Source organism: Talpa occidentalis, unplaced genomic scaffold (genome assembly GCF_014898055.3).
Source record: "Talpa occidentalis isolate TD23 unplaced genomic scaffold, MPIMG_talOcc4v2.1 talOcc4.5, whole genome shotgun sequence".
NCBI classification, from domain to species: Eukaryota; Metazoa; Chordata; class Mammalia; order Eulipotyphla; family Talpidae; genus Talpa; species Talpa occidentalis.
This window is the reverse complement of record NW_023604861.1, coordinates 19,372,859-19,387,142: the sequence shown is the minus strand read 5'-3', so window position 1 is coordinate 19,387,142 and position 14,284 is coordinate 19,372,859.

The window sequence follows — 14,284 nt, the reverse complement described above, 5'->3', positions numbered from 1 at the left end:
ATATCACACCATGCCTATAGTACCTGTCAGTTTATATATTCTATACATGTTATTTGAAAAAAGTAGTATCTGCTGTGATGCACCCAGGCAAACTAATGATTTTTGAAAGTGTTGAAGTAGATATATATTTAGCTTTGTCTTTGTATGTGTTTATGATTAAATATTATTGAGCACTGAGAAAAAAACTATTTGACTTTTTCCCTAAAATCTAATACAGCATGATATCAAACTTAATACCCTAATTGCAAACTAACAAGGGATGCTTTTACAATTACTTCAATGTTTGTAAGGTTATGACTCATGAACAAATTGCTTTCATGGTTGGGTTGCGTTTATACAAGACAGGGTGTGAATTTTAAAAATGGATCAACAAGATGGGACAAATTTAGGTGTGGACATATTTACGTAACATGTTTAAATATGGGCATAGAGAAGCAGAAAAACAAATACCTCTTTTGGCATGTTCAATACTTAAAGAAGAATCTGTGCACTATTGTATTAATAAACATTTATGGAGATTGAGTGAAAACTGGCATTGGTAGAAGTCTGGCAAAGAACCTTTAGTAGAGTAAGTTGAATGCTAGTGACACCTAAAATCCTTAAGAAAATATGGAATAATGCCACTTGCAAATCCTTCATTTACAACAGATGGAATGCAAGCTCATTCCAAATGGCAGGCCACTCAACAGTGGCAAATGAAATTGAACCAATAATGGCAAATGGCAGTGTCAATCTGTGAAAAAAGGTAATAGACATACAACCCAAGATATTAAAATAGATTATTATTACTGTTTTACATCTAATACATATCACACAATGATGTTTCAACTAGTCTGGAGATTGTCAGGTCCACTCTTTGTCCTGTTCTGCTTATTTGCCCTTTTTGCAAATGTAGTTCTGTTATTGTTAAACATTTTACCTATATCTCTGTCCTGTATCCCTCAGATAGAGTTTTAGAATAGACACACTACTTAACACAGCTCATAAATGGTAGACTCTCTAAAGGACTGACAAGATCTGAAGTAACTTCTCCCAAAACATTTAACAAAGGTCAAAAACGCATGTCTTCTCTCTGGTTCTGAAACCATACCAAGTATCTCCCAACCAACTCTGCTCACGGGTAAGACCAGACTGCTCATAGGCAATCACTGAGCAAGTTCAGAATTGTGCAGCAAATAGCTATGCATTACCATTTATATTACAGCTAAATTGGTCTTATTAAGAGATTAACTATAGGACAAAAGATAACTCCTAGAGGCTTAAGAATTCTCTTTTAAAATCTATATCTAAGGAGGAGTCTAGAAAAAAGAATTACCATCGAATAAGACATTTAGGTAGGGGGAGGGGAGGAAATTATGTAAGAAGGGAAGGGAGATCAGATACATCACATACACATGTAAACTAGTAAATATTCGCTTCCCTCCCTCACCTCACCTCTTCATGTCTTTCTCTTCACTTCTCTTTTCTCTCTCTCTCTCTCTTTCTCTCTTTCTCTTTCTCTCCACATTCCCATAAATGCCTATGTTAAATTTTTTATATGAATTAAATCAAATAAATGCCTCCATCATATTATACTTTTACTCTTTTTCTAGGATGTTATTAATAATTAGACTAGATCAAATTATTTGTACATGTTCAAATACTGATTCATAATTTTTGGGATTCCAATTCAATGGGTAGATAATTGGCAACATTAGTTGGGAACTTAAAGATAATAGCTCTTCTTCCCCAAAAATACTTAGCAAAGGATTGTGTTGCAAATATTTCTGCCCTGAGCTGGTTCCCTATCTTAGTTCCCTATCATTTTTGGCCTCTTCCCAGAGACTATGATGTTTTCCTTTGTTCATTGGCTAATTGCTACTTCTCTCAGCACTTCTAGATGGTAGCTAATATCAGTGCTTCCAAGTGAAGATTTCAAATTTCTCTCAAGGATTAATTCTACAGTAGTTTCTCAATCCTTACAGATTGTCTAACAAGTATATATTTTCTTGATCTTATCCAAATGATCCCTGAAAAATAAGTTCACAGGCACTGCCTTGCAAAACTATTCAAACTGGAAAAGTCCAAACTCTGGTAACTATATTTGGTAAGAATCCTAATAGATTGTTCACATGACCATGCCATGGATCAGTGAGACATTAGAATATCACCTTCTTTTTGTCTTATATCCACATACATTGTCCTGTTCATTCTACTGACAGGAATCTCTTGAATCATCTCTGCATCCCCTGCACCTTCACCACACCCGAGTCATCTTTGCTCTAAGATGTTGTAAAAAACTTGCTCTTTGATTTCTTCACTTGTACCACTGATACCCTCTGATCAGTCTGCATGTAGGATCTAAGGTATCTCTAGAATTATACATACCTTATTATATTGTTTTTCTAGCTAAAATATTTCTAATGACTCCTGATGATTATTAAGATAAATCTGAGACCCTTAACATGATCTACGAGGTCCCACATGGTTTGGAATCTGCCTACCTCAGTATCTTCATCTCCTGCAATGCTCTCTCTCCAGCTGTGACCTCTTTTCATCTTCTGAGAGTTTCCTTCTGTCTGCCTCAGCACCTTCACACACACTCCCCCCTCTTTGGGAAATACTTTCCTGTACCATCCCACCTGTATTTTAACCCAACTAATTCCTGCTAGTCCTTTGCATTAAAGTTTAATTATCTTTCCCTTTTCTGACACCAGTTCATACCTTGTGACTAGGTGATATCACCAATTACATACTCTCAGAACAATACACTCCACTAGTCAATTATTGACTTTAGTTGCTTTATATATCTTGAGATTTAATCTCCTAATATTCATGACCTGTATCTTGTTCTTGTTTACACCATTGTTTTCCTGATGTCTAGCTTGAAGTATTACATTCAGTAGGTGCTCAGTAAATCTGTGTGTTAGCTATCCTTGGAAATGCATAGCCTTTCATTCAGTAAGATAAGCTTGAATAATAACTAGCTTTTGATTATTAAGAATTTTGAGCACATGAAAACTTCAGTTTCTCCCTCTCTCTTTTTAAGTCATGGACAAAGCTATTCATGTTAATAGCTTGTCCCTGGAAAATTATGTCTTTCTTAAAATCTCATAGGATGTCTGCATAATTTATAGATGAATATATTATTGTTGAATTATTAATAAATGCTTTAGAGGGCTTCCCACCATCCCAATTTTTTGTCTTTTTCAAAATCTTTAAGGGTTTACCTATTTCATTTAAGTGTTCTTTTGGTTTAATATTAACCTCAGAATTTTAAGAACTTGGTGTAAACTTCCGAAGGAACTCAACCACATTCTATTCAAAAGTATCTTTATACCTAGACTTTTGCTTTCTTTTGTGAGGGTGCATTTGTATATGGCACCGATAACGAGGCTCAACAAGCCAAGAGCTACGTATCTGCCCTAAAGTCTAATTATTATCTCTGCCATGGAGCTCACTAGGTTCCATGCAATTAAAATTCAGACCTGAATTGTCTTTAAGGAGTATAATATTGATGCTATCCAAATTTAATATAAGTAATAAAAATAGAGTCAAATCCATGATTTTTGCTCTTTTTTACCTAGGGCTAAAATTTTACCTATTTTCTAAATAGTGATGTTTTTATAACCTCTCTTGAGTTTTAAATATACATATATATGTTCTTTAACCTTGTCATAGAGTCTGAAAGGTTGTCTTTGTCATGAAAGAAAAAAAACACAGGAATTATATCTGCTCTTGCACCTGATTTAGGTAATACTTACTACCTGTATGTGATTATACTGATAGGAAGATACTCATGTTAGGACCTGCATACTAGACTGGATTTTGTAAACAGTTACTGCAAATGGAATTGTTCTTGTGTTCCTCTCTGGACTGCATGTTATATGAGAAAGTCAGGAATTTATCTTATTTATCTTTTCTTCAAATTTCAGAGTTTGCAAATTAACAAAGGCTAGTAATAATGGAAGTAATTTCTTTATATGTGAGCACATAGGTACTAATTCAGAGTGAAATAATTATAAGTTCTATGATTTTCTTAATTTCACTTCACTTTCAGCCTTTAAATATATGGATGCTGAAATTTGTGTTTGCATACAGGTTTTGTGCCTCTTTGAAAAATGTGATCTTTGGAGTAAATTTCACAATGACTTATTCTTTGGCTTATATCTTAAAGTTTTCCTTCAGCTATTTATTTTTAATTTAATTCATCAAATCACAACATACATAAATATGTTTTCATTGCAGGTATAAACAATACAATAAAGCAAAAGTCCCTCTCGGTAACCTCATTTTTATTCTTTAATTCCATTTCCTTTCCTAAATGTGACTATGACTAACTGTTTAATAGGTGTTTTTGCCTGGCATATGATATGTGCTCAATGACAGCTAAATGAGGAATGACATTGACATCATGGCAGACTAAAATGCTCCTTATTTGTAACCCTTTCCCCAATGACAATAATTTGGCATTCATCCATCCATGAAAAAAACTGCCTTATGGAATCAACCCCATATGCCAAGGTGACCCAGGAGATGTCTCACACACCCATGAATCAGGTGATAGACATAAAAGACACACAATCCTATCTGTAAATCTTTTAGTGACTTATAAACTGACTACAAACACTCTTGCTCTTGGTCTGGGATTCCCCGGAAAACAATGTGTTAGACAGTCACCCACAGAGACTTTGTAGTTCAGGCTTGCAGTGGAGAATTTCTAGTAAACCACTGGAATGATAATATTATAAAAAATTGCATTTGAATGCATTAGAGAGGATAAAAAGAATAATTTGGCTTCATGTGCGTCATTTGTCCATAAAGCAGCAACTTAGGAATGAGAGAAATCTTTAACCTAATAAATAAATTATAATCATTAATTAAAAGGAGAGAGTACAGTGGATGCCACATAAATACAAAGCATCATAAGAAGCAACTATAACAACTATACACTAACAAATAGAATAACCTAGAAGAAATAGATAAAATCCTAGAATTATACAATTTATTAAAACTGAATCATGAAGAAATAAAAATTTGAATAGACAATTGTTAGTAAGTTTATTGAATCAGAAATCAAAAACTTGGTTCACCAAAGAAAATTCTAGGACCAGATAACTTCCCTGGTAAATTCTACTGAGCATTTGAAGAATTAATGCTTCTTAAACCCTTTCAAAAAATGGAGGAGGGAGAAGCACTTTCAAAATCATTTAATGAGGTCAGAATTACTCTAAAACCAAAGTCAGATAAGGACACTACTAGGAAAGAAAACTACAGACCGATATCCTTGATGAATATAGATACAAAAAATATTAGTAACATTTAGCAAACCAAATTCAATGTTGTATCTTAAAATATTATACACCATGATCAAGTGAGATATATCACAGGGATTCAAGGATGGTTTTGTAAATCAATAAATTTGCATGTGCAAATCAATAAATTTGCATACTACATTAATAGAATGAAAGATAAAAATCATAATCATCTCAATAGATGCAGAAAAAGCATTTGACAAAATGCAACATATGAAGTATATTCAACATAATAAAGGCTTGATTAGATAAGGTCATAGATAACACCATACTCAAGAGTAAAAGTTTGAAACTTTTCCTCTGAGATCAGGAAAAGAGAAGGGTGCCCACTCTCACCATTTTTATTCAACATCCTAGTCAGAACAATCAGGCAAGAAGAAGAAATAAAAGTATCCAGATTAGAAAGGAAGAAGTAAAATTGCCTTAGTTCACGGATAATATGCTCTGATATGTAGAGAATTCAAAATATCAAAAGATTGCTAAAATTGCTAAAATTTACCAACAAATTTAATCAAGTTTCAGGATACACAATCACACAGAGTAAGTTGCTATAAACTAGCAACTAAATATCTGAAAAATTAATAAATTCCAATCATAATAGCATCAAAATCAATAAAATACTTAGGGATAAATTTAAACAAAGAGGTGAAAGATATATGCACTGAAAACTATAAGATTTTGATGTTAGAAATTAAGATACAAATCAGTAGAAAAACATCCTATATACATGTATAGCAATTATTAATACTCTTAAAATATTCATATTACCTAAAGCCAACTACAGATTCAGCTCAGTACATACCAAATTTCCAACGGCAATTTTCATGAAAATTGAACAAACGATATTAAAGTTCATATGAAACCACAAAAGACTGAAAAACTAAATCTACCTTGAGAAAGAAAAATCAATTCTCATTCCAAAGTATAGTAGAAATAATCAATGCAGTATGACCCTGGCATAGAAACATACATAACCTGATAGAACAGATTTGAGAGCCCATAAATAACCCCTTGCATGTGTGGTCAACCAAAATTTCTGATGAGAGAGCTAAGAAAACTTTCTAGAGAAAAGAGAGCTTCATTCAATGTAGAATTGTGAATAATGGATAATTACATGCAGAATGAAAATGGACCCCTAGCTTATAAAACTTACAAAAGCTAATTCGAAATGGATTAAAGACTTAAACATAAAACCTGAAAACATAAATTCCTAGATGAAACATAGGTAAAAATCTCACTGACATTGGTCTTGACAATGATTTTTATTTGGATATGACATTAGAAATACAAGCAACAAATAAAATTCAGTAAGTTGGAGTACATCAAACTAAGACTTTCGCACAACAGAAGAAAATACCAACAAAATGAAAATATAGCTTCTGAAATGCGAGAAATTAGTTGCCATCAGATATCTGATAGGGCTTAATATTCAAAATACATATGGAACTAATACAACTCAATAGCAAATGAAAACAAATAATTTAGTTAATAAATGGACAGGGCTAGTGACTGGACAGTTTTCTAAAGATCAACAAATGACTAACAGATACAAAAAAAATGTTCAGCATCACTAATTGTCAGTAAAATGCAATCCAAAATGATAGAGAGATATCACTTCATACCTGTTAGAATGAATGGCATTAAAAATACATGTGTGGAGGGCCTCCCCTGGTGGCACAGCGGTTGAGCGCTGGGCTGCGAAGCTGCCCTCAGCCTCTGCAGTGCCGGTTCGTTCCCTGGCCACCGGCGAGGGTCCCACCAAAAAAAAAAAAAAAAAAAAAAATGTGTGGAGATAAGGGAGTCCTTATGCACTTTTGGTAGGACTACAAAATGGTATTGCTCTATGAAGAACAGTAAGGAGGTTTCTCAAAAAATTAAATAGTACTCCCATATGATTCAGGAATCCATTTCTAGGGGTATATACAAAAGAGATGAAATCAGGACCTTAAAGAGATATCTCTATTCCTACGTTCACTATAGTTCATCATAACCAAGGCATGGACATAACCTAAATATTAACTCATGGGTGCATGGTTAAAGAAATTATGGCATATATATCTGTATCTATCTATAGATCTGATCTATACATGTGTTGACTATTATTCAACCAAGAGACAGAAGAAAATTCTGTTACTTATGACAAAATGGATGGGAAATAGGGCATTATGCTAAGCAAAATAAGAGACAGAGAAAGACAAATACTCTAAGAAATCGTTTATTTGTGAAATATAAAGAAAATGAACTCAGAGAATAGAAGGTAGTTGTCAGGGGTGGTGGGTGGAGGAAAGGAAGACTTTGGTAAAGAACAAGCTTTTCGTTGTAAGATGAGCAGTGTTGGGGACCTAATGCGCAGCACAGTGATTACACTTACCAGACTGTACTGTACACTCGAAAGCAGCTAAGAAAGATCTTAAGCTTTCTCACAAGAAAAAAAAGAAATGGTAATTATGTGAGGTGATGGAAGTGTTAACTAACCCTACTGTGGTAATCATTTAGTGAATATTTAAGTGTGTTAAATCAACTCTGTTTACATCTTAAACTCAGACAATTTTATATGTCAGTTGTATATAGTGGAATGAAAGTGACAGCTAAAAGTTAAAAAGCTAAAAGTTAAAAGAAGAAATGGAACTAAGGTTAAAATTTGGTGTCAATTCATAAGTGACATTTCTGAGGCCTCTCACATTTCTTCTTTTCCATTCCAGTTCAGTGTTTCTTTCTGGGAAGGAGGAAGAGTTTTTAAAACATTTTCATTTATAGTAACTTAAGTTTAAGAACTATGAGAGAGTAGGAAGACAAAGATAATCTTCATTGGAAACCTGTTTCCTTTGGCCCTTGGGTTGACCTACCTCCTCCCTTTCACATTTTTTGAAATAATTCAGGTATGAACATCAGAGGAGTATCAGGAAACTAGAAACATTAAAAATCTGTTTTATTTACCAAATGGTTAAATGTGTACTGTTAGTGGAACTCACTAAATCCACACAGTTTAGTCTGCTGTCAGCGGGCAATTAGCCATATTATAAGCAGTAAACCTGAGATAGAGACAAAAAGATGGTAATTTTGTTTGTTCATAACTAATGTTTAGCTATTTCTAGTACACAGAATTTAAGTTTATCAGAAATTATAGACAAATCTTTCCTACCAACCAAATAATCTTTTGCTGTTTACAAACAACTGCAATTTGGAGTACCATTTAATTTGTTCATAAAGACAAACAGGAAAGGAAAGAAGTGACATTCTAAAGAGCTGACAATATAAACAATTGGCTAGTGAGGGCATGCAGACAATTATAGACAGGTTTTCCCTGACCACCTCCATCTTTTATTCTCTAATATTTCCTGGAATTAAACCAGAATGAAATTGATCTGACAAGCAGGAATTTCTCTTGTTTTAAGATTATTTAAAACTAGGATGGAAACTATATAAAATGTTTTCCTTATGTAATAGGGTAAACTGAAAGTATCCAAGTTTCAGTCACCACTTCAGCTATCTGTAACAACAGTTCTTGGAGGGACTGGTGGTGGAGAAGGCTTTAATCCGGGGAGAGAGAAAGACAAGCTTAGCTGAAAAAGTTTGACCTTATCTATACTTCAGAATAAGCAATCTACCGTATAAGGAACTCCAACACCTCAGGATTCATGAAACCATAAGCAATCCTTAGTAGTGTCTTCTCTTAATTCACATTTCTCTCTCAACTAAAAAGCCAGTGAAATCCATGCATCAGGAGATACGGTTTTATCTAACTTTAGATTTCTTCTCTTGCTATGTGTAAGTTCTGCTGATTTCCTCCTATTCATTGCCAGATCTTTCTCCAGCACATTTTCCTTCCTTTCCTAAGAACCTTGCAATGGGTTCTGACGAAGAGTGTGGAGTAGAGCCAGATACAGCGGTCTCAGGTTGGCCTCTTCTTGGGGGTTTTTCATGTAAGTCAGTGACCTCTCTGTCACTTGCTTTTCTAAATTGGACTTATACCCCAATTCATGGGGATGAAGGAAAAATTAAATGAAATCTGGTTACAAAGATTTCTGGCACACAAGAAGTGTCATGTACATTTCAGCTGCTATCTTTATTTCCAGTGGGACATTTGGTTCCATTTCACCTGTAATTCAAAATTTGCTTTTATTAACTAGTCTTTTAAATAGTATTCTTGAAGAAGTTGTTCTCAGCATCATGTTCAGTGTCAATTGCCTCTAATTTCTGATTGTTCAGAAACAATTCTGTAATGGACATTATTAGTATTGCTATTAGCTACCAACCATTCCTCTTTAACTTTTAAATAGTGTAGTATCTACTTCTTTCAGGGAATCCTCTCTCTACATCCTTAGGTACATTATGTCAGGGAAGTCACTTTCTTCACCTCAAACCTGAAAGGGCACTCTTAGAATTCTGAGCAGCTAAAGTGACATATAAACTGAAAATGATTGGGCTTATTGGGCCTCCCCTGGTGGCTCAGCAGTTGAGCACTGGGCTGCAAAGCTGCCCGTAGCCTCTGCAGCGCCGGTTTGATCCCTGGCCGCCAGGCAATGGTCCCACATGGCGTGCAGACCTCTCCTGCCGCGCCCGCTGCTCCCCACAGCAGTGTACTTTGTCAGTCTGCATGTTCTGTTCCCCACTCTGGCTCTGGTGAATCCTCTCATCCTCCTGCTTCTGACTATACCCAGTGCTTGTATAAATAAATAAATCTTTAAAAAAAATGATTGGTCCTATTCATTACAGCTGTAGAAACTGGATGAGCTTCTCAAGTAGGTCCTTCTGACTTAGGATTTCTGAAAGCTACCTTCAGTTTTCCTCTTAGTCTTGAGTGCTTCCCTTAGCTCCAGCCAAGATATTATCTTTTAATAGACCCAAGCTGACCATAGTAAAATTCTTTAACTCAAAGCTCATGAATTCTATTTGATATATTCTGTCTCTATTTGTTAATGCTGCAACTCTGCTCTCTACCCACACTTTCTGTGCTCACCCCAACATTTTGCTCTGTTGTATTCTGTGTGCTCTGGCCAGCTGCCTCTGCATTCTTTCCGACTTGCAGCAATTGCAAGCATATTTCATTCTATTGCATTTGGCAGAAAGAGTCATTTCTTGATTAATATCTGAGTTGAAAATGGTTTCTCAGTTGAGCAAAATTATCAAAGCTATACTAGACTTGTTTATAATGGCCTGCTATTTCCTCAGCCCCTTTTAAGGGAAGCTGCTCAGTACTTGCTCACTGAGTGGGTGTGTAATTGTCATGTACCATGTGACCACACCTTCTGCTGAGACTTACTGAACTAGAGAAGTACATCTACCTTAAGGCAGCAAGTCCATGTTTCAGCAAGGCTTACAGTTTGCATAGCCTGGCTGGGGGAAAAATGCAAAGAGAGCCAATCAGATCCATCTCTTAGGAATTTAGAATGGGGAAACATTTGCCTAAGGTAGATAACCTTAGGGGCATACATCAGAATGATATCAAATAATAGCTATTATATAGAGGGGGCTGAAATATTCACTTGGAAACAAATGCAAGCTGAAGCGGGAAAGGACTCCTGTAAGAGAGGCAGATAAACAAAGTAGGCTAGATCAAAAAAAGCAGAAATGCATAAAAATAAGAAACAGGGATACTTGATTACTTTCTTGGTATAGTTCTTATGAGGCCTGACTAGACAGCACCACTATTATCAATTTCTGGGATCTTTGTATGCCCTTAAAATAGTATATCCTATGATTTGTGATGCTAAATGGTCCCTTAATTACAGTAAATATTATGATACTTTCTTTGTCATGTAATGATACCTGCTGCCAAGCAGTAGGAATCAGGATTATTCCCATTAAGATACTTCATGGTCATTATGTATGAACTATAATAGCATAGGCCCTTGTGGGGTTTTTTTGTTTGTTTATTAAATAATTAGCTTTGCATGTGTTACTCTTTCTTGCTAGATTGCCCTTTCATCTTATTGTCAAGATACTAGTCATCAGAGGGAGGGAGGGAGGAGCACAGAGGACTGAGGTGATGGTGCATGGGTGCTTTGGGGAAGGAAATTCTATGGGGACTCAATCTGAGGGGGTGGAGGGAAGCAGATATTGTTTACAAAAAAATAAAAAAAAGATAGTAGTCATCTGTACCGAGATCCACTATATCAATGGATGTCCATACTTACAGTCAGTGTAGTTCACCAATTCTCTGTGACTTTTTCAGGAGCACCACAGTTCAATAGATATTTAAAGCTCTTCAATTTGTCCTGTTAGAGAAAAGATATATTTGAATTTTCAATGGAATTGAAACAGTTGCTTAATTTAAAAGAAATTTTAACTACCATACCCCAATCCCTTTCAATTTGTGGATACAGCAAAAGTGATCTTAAGAGGAAGACAATTGCTGATTCCACCCTAGGTATCTACCCAAAGAATGTAAAAATTAATTTGAAGGGATATATATACTCCTATGTTCATAGCAGCACTATTTGTAATAGCCAAGTTATGGAAACAAGCTATCTGGAATCTGAGAAATGGATTCAGATGATGTGGTATATATAAACGATGGAATACTTATCAGCTCTAAAAAAGATGAACTCTTGCCATTTGCAACCACATGGATGGAACTGGAGTAGATTATGCTAAGTGAAGTAAAACAGAAGGAGAAAGACAAATACCAAATAATTTCACTCATAGAGAAAATATAAAGAAACAAAACAAAAATGATAAAAGCAAACCTCAAAAAGATCAAAGATATAAACTTTTAAAATTCTATTGCCCTCACTTCACGAAAGAACTGTGGTTATAATTTTAATGATGTCCTTCTAGATGTCATTTCCTCCTATGCTCTTCCTCTTTACATAAGATGGTTCCAACTTATGTCATCAACAAATAATAATTTTATCATCTTTCCCTATGTAAGGCTAATTCTTTTTCTTACCTTATTACACTGTTTGGATTTTCTAAAACTTGCTAATATTGTCAGGCTAATGTTGTGAATAGTAACAAGATGGTGATAGTGGAATTCCAATCTCATTTCTGACTTTATTGAAAATCTTTTTGTCATTAGCTTTTGTTTGAGATAGCTATCCTGTCTATATGTTCCTTACTGTACTAAATTATGATGAATTTATTCATCATTGAGGTATTATAAGTGGCTATTGGATTTAGTCACGTGTATTTCAATTTCTATCAGTGTGGTCTTATATATTTAATCTCATTTTTGATATAGATTATATCAGCAGATTTTCTAACAAACAATGGAATTAACTATTTGGATACTGTGCATTTTCTAAGTGGATTTCATAGATCCACTTTTTACTTTTTTTAATTTATAATTTATATTGACTATCATATATCAAATAGCAAATTTTTCATATTGTCATCTGAAAACTTCTATAAATTCTACATATATAGTCTTTCCTTTGTTATCCTCATTTGTTTTACAAGTGCTTGACATATTTTCAAAGAAGCTGTAATTCTTCTCATTCCACCAGTCTCTGAGTAATTAATGTGACTCTAAATTTTTTTTAAAGATTTTTTATTTGTACAAGAACCAGGGTACAGGCCAGATTCACGGGAGGGTGAGAGGATTCACCAGAGACAGAGTGGGGAACAGAACAGGCAGACTGACCAAAGTACACTGCTGAGGAGAGCAGTGGGCGAGACAGGAGAGGTCTGCCTTGCCATATGGGAATCTCCCTTGCTGGCTGGGGATCGAACTCCTGCTGCAGAGGCTGCGGATTGCTTCATAGTGCAGTGCTTAATCCCTTGTACCATTAGGGAGGTCCTAAATTTTTTTTTTTAATCAAGTCCTTTGCTCTGGACTGCTCTGGGATCTTCTGTCACCAATGGAGGGCAACAGCTGTGACACTGTGTGGCTTCTGGCCTATAATCTTAAGATTTCCATTTTCACCCTTGGAAAGATGCTCCCACTACACTACCAAATGATAAGAATAGACTAAGACAACCAAGTGCAGCTAGAGGTCATGTGCAGGACAACTGCCAACATTAGAACCCCAAATATGTGTGTTAATCCAAATCTAAATATGCCATGGTAGACCTCTGGTCACTCCAAGTTGAAGTCACACTGCATAGAACAAGCGTTGACATATCTTGTAGTAGCCTTATTTGAGTCCCACACCCTCAGAATGGTCAGCAATACAATGCTAGTTTTTCAGCCATAAACTTTTGGAGTGGATTGTTGTGCAGCAACAGATTACAGGGAGTGTTTTTTCTTCCTTTTGACATTGATTGTATTTCAGGTCTGGAACCATGTCCAATGCAGTTTTCGCTGTCTCTCCACAGAGCAATGTCTTGATTGCATAATAGCTGTAACTGACTAATCCCGCTTCATATGTCTGGAGAAAATTTCTCAAGATTAGACTGATAAAGTTTAGTGACAGTATGTTCTGGAAAAGTAGCTTTGTTATAATTTGTTTTTTTTAATGCATGACCTCATGCCAGTCAATGGGTCACATGAAATCTTGATGCTGTTAATCAAGGTCTCTGAACAACATGCACCCCCCAATTTTGTGAAACCACAATGTTAATCCCGGGTATAGCCACTAATAGAGAATAAAGCAGGTTGATCTAAAACAATATAGGGAAGAAGAAAAAGTATATAACCATGTCCAATTTTAAGCTTGTTGAATTTATTTGTTCTGAATTGTGTATCTTGGCCTTCTCTTTTAGAGTAAAACAAATAATATCAAATAAAGCAAAACCAAATAGTATTGGAATGACAGTGTCACTGCTGCCCAACTCCATATTTTCTGTAACTAAGAAAAATACCACAAGTTGAGGAAATAACTATTAAATGACAGTTATAACAAACATGACACCAAAAATACTACACGAAACGTGGTCTGTTATCATGAGGCCAAAATAGAAGCTAGTCTCTGAGTACAGTATAATATTTCAAAGCCTATGTGAACATCATTAAAGATTTTACTGTTTCTATTCTTTCCTCCCTTCCTTCATTTCTCTCTTCTTTCCTTCCTCTCTCTCCCTCCGGCCCTCCCTTCTAGTAGAGGGGC